Genomic DNA, 4,074 nt, shown 5'->3' on the forward strand with positions numbered 1-4,074 from the left:
GAAATGAACTTGAGTCATCAAAAATAAGAAGATATTAAACGAGTCCATGGAAGGACAGTAGGAAAGTGAGCTTGGACAATGAATAGAAAGTTGGGGAGGGATGGACACTTCTAAGTAGTCTTTTTCTCCCAGCAATCTTTTAGTTTTTCATAAAGAACTTCACTGTTAAGTTTGACGTAACTTAAGTTTTATAAGTAAAATAACAATAATAAAACTTTTGTTAAATAAAACATGGTGTTTTATTAGCATAGAATTTCAGCCTCTGCAAAGTCCCTATTTTGATTTTGTTTCATACTGTAGCCAGCCAGTGGCTCTAGACAAACAACATATGTGAGTACAAAAACTTCTTTAAGGTCAGTTTAATATATAAACTTTCATTTGAGTGTAGAATAAGTTGTCTATAATTCTCACGCCCCTATCCTGGTCACTTAACCTCAATATATTTATTGAAATCAGAAAAATCCTAAGTCAAAAAACCGGTTGCCATTGAGTCTATTCCAACTCATTGTGACCCCATGTGTGTCAGAGTAAAACTGTTCCACAGAGTTTTCATTGACTGATCTTTCAGAGGTAGATCTCCAGGCCATTCTTCTGAGTCACCTCTGGATAGACTCAAACCACTAACCTTTCAGTTAACAGCCAAGCACATTAATAGTTTGCACCACTGACAGACTCCGAATCAAACAATATCTCTCCAAATAGTTTTGTAAAAGGAGACTAGGCCAGAATGGGCTCCAGATGTCAATTATAATCAAGATATACATGCTAAAAAGGAGTAAAACAAATAAACAAACTCTTAACTAATTAGCATGCTTTTTTTGGTTCTTTTACATCCCTTCACCCATATTTTATACACCACATATATATTTTTATACACTACAGATATATTCTTTCCAAAATATATTACTGGATGCTCTAAAATTGTGCTGTCCAATGCTGTTGCCACTGGCCCCATGTGGCTACTGGCATTTGAAATGAGTGTAATCCAGATTGCAATGTGCTTTAAGTATAAAGTACACACAAGATTGTGAAGACTTAGAATGAAAACAGTGTAAAAACATCACATTAATACTTTTATATTGATTACGTGTACAAATGATAATATTTCAATAAAATAGTAAAATATTATTTTATTAATAGTAATATATGCAGGAAACATAATATACTATATGCAATATAAAACCAAACCTGTTGCTGTCGAGTTGATTCTGACTCATAGCAACTTTATAGGGCAGAGTAGAACTGCCCCATAGGTTTTCAAGGCACGCCTGGTAGATTCGAACTGCCGACATTTTGATTAGCAGTTGTAGCTCTTAACCTCTAAGCCCCTAGGGTTTCCTATGTAATATAGTATATACATATATATTATATGCATAGTATGAGTATGTAATAATTGTAATAATACAATGTACAAGTAACATCAGTGTAGATAAAATTTATCTTAGTTATAATATTACTGATATTTTGGTTAAATAAATATATTATTTAAATTAATTCCACTTTCATTTAACTTTCTAACGTGTCTACTAGAAAATTTATAATTACATATATGTCTTCTATTGAATACATGTTGAAGTGATAATATTTTGGTTAAATAAATATATTATTTAAATTAATTCCACTTTCATTTAACTTTCTAACGTGTCTACTAGAAAATTTATAATTACATATATGTCTTCTATTATATATCTATTGAAAAGCACTTACCTAGGATGTCCTAATCAACATGGAAAAGGAAATACAGAAAAAAAAAAGTAAGGGGAGCCGTGACTATTCTTTCTTGGGAAAGAATATTCCAAACACTCTTGTCATGGCCCCAAGGACCTCCTTATTCCTCAGGCTGTGGATAATGTGATTGAGTATGGAAGTGAGGATAGTGTAAAAAAGGCCAAAATCTTATCTTCTGCTGGTGAGCAGAGATTCCTGGGCCAAAGATAGGTGTAAACAAATGGTACATAGTACAAGGTAACTACAGTTAAATGCATTGAACAAGTGATGAAGGCCTTTTTCCTTCCCTCTTTGGAGCGCATATGGTAGACAACCAAAAGGACTCTGCTATAGGAAGCAGTGATGTCAAAGAGAGGAAGGAGAAGAAAGAGGCTGGTGCTCACAAAAACCGTGTACTCATAAACCCGGGTGTCTATACATGTAAGAGACACCATGGCTGGGACATCACAAAAGAAATGATCAATGGCCCTAGACCAGCAGTAAGGAATATGAAGGATATAGGCTGTGTGTATGAAAGAGCTGATGGACTCCGAAATCCAAGATCTTATGATGATCTGAACATATATCCTTGTACTTACATGTTGGGATAATGGAGAGGGTGACAGATGGCCACACAGTGGTTATAGGCCATGGAAGCTAAGAGTAAGCCTTCAGCACCACCTATTGTCAAGAAGAAGAAGCTTTGAAAGCCGCAGCCTAGGAAAGAGATGACTTTCTGGCCAGAGAGGATGTTATGTAACGTCTTGGGGACTGTAGTAGAGATGGACGTCAGGTCCATGAGGGAAAGCTGGCTAAGGAAAAAGTACATGGGTGTGTGGAGACGGGGATCCACATGGATGAGATGAATCATGGTTGAGTTACCCACCAAGGCCAGAAAAAATACAAGGAAGTTGAGGAACAAGAGAAGCATGCCAGTTTGATTTGGGGGAAAAAAGCCCAACAAAATGAAATCATTTGAAGTTGGATTCCATTTATCCGTGAAAACTTATTGCTGTAATTTCCTTGAAAGAAAAACAACAAAAATGAAGCTAGACGAAACAAGAGAATAAAAAAGAATTTTGATTATTTTGATTTTGTTAATGTTTGTTTAGAAACAATTTTTTTTTCAGCTCTTCAACTTTTGTTGAATTCAGTATCAGAATTGAATGTCCCAACCTTTTCCCTATGTATTCTCTGGTAAGCAAGTGAGCAAGTCATAGACAAACTTGGTTTGTTTAAGTATAAAAGTCTAGTACCACAAACAACAAAGACAAACAACTAAAGAATTCCTCTCCCTGGAATGACTCATGGCCAGTCCCATTAGACATGATTTTTAAAGGAGTCACAATCTTAAAAAAAAATAAAAATAAAACGTTTCTATGGAGTCAGTTCAACTCCTTTTCAGTGACCTCATATGTGTCAAAATAGAACTGTGCTCCATAGGGTTTTTAGAGGCTGATTTTTCTGCAGAACTGCAGCCCTTTTTCTAAGGCATCTCTGTGTGGACTCTAACTGCCAACATTTTGGTTAGCAGCCAAGTGCTTAACAGTTTGCACAACCCACATTCTGCATTTCCCCAGCATCTATCAATTGCACAGGGAATATTTACAATAATGAGTGACCTACATGACTCAGAAAATTTTGTGTGCTGAAATTCTACATCCTCTATTACCTAACCTTCTTCTGCATTGTTACTTTCTGGTCTTCCCTCCCTAACTGGCACTAATCCAGCCAAACATTACCTGATCCTACCTTACTAGTCTCTCATGTTCTTTCTCACTTTTGTGCCTTTTCTTAAAATGCAAGCACCATTTGAAATCTCTTCCTTGAACTGTAAAGGTACTGCATGCCCTGCTGTTGTTAAGTACTGTTAAGTCGATTTTTGACTCATAGCAACCCCACACGAGAGAGAAGAACTGATCCATACTATTTTCTAGACTGTAATCTTTATAGGAGCAGATCACCACGTCCTTCTCCTGTGGAACCACTGAGTCAGGATGAACCCCCAACATTTTAGTAAGCAGCCAAGCACTTAACAATTTCACTAACAGGGCTCATTCATGCCCTACTAAATCCACACTATTTCTAAATATTATTTGAATATTATCTCATCCCTACTGATGTTTTCATTTTCTGAAGTCCTGCAGAACTTGAAATCAAATGCACAGATTTTTCTACACAGCTTGCATTTCTTTATGTAGGAAAAGTACACGTGATAAAGTCAGAGATTCTGTAATATACATTTTTTTAATTTTATTTTATTTTCCACTGTCCCCATCAATAATTAGTATAATAATGGAAATATAACAAGGTGTAGGGAGATTAAAACTAGTATAATTTGAAAGCTCTTAGATACATAAATTACAT

The 4,074-nt window shown here is 35.6% G+C and overlaps 1 pseudogene; it reads right to left on the reverse strand.

The window, feature by feature from the left end:
* Window positions 1-1,770: 1,770 nt before the first annotated feature.
* LOC101348327 (olfactory receptor 2L13-like) overlaps window positions 1,771-4,074 on the reverse strand; it is a 9,190-nt pseudogene continuing 6,886 nt past the window's right edge.

Source organism: Trichechus manatus, unplaced genomic scaffold (assembly GCF_000243295.1).
Source record: "Trichechus manatus latirostris isolate Lorelei unplaced genomic scaffold, TriManLat1.0 scaffold00290, whole genome shotgun sequence".
NCBI lineage: Eukaryota > Metazoa > Chordata > Mammalia > Sirenia > Trichechidae > Trichechus > Trichechus manatus.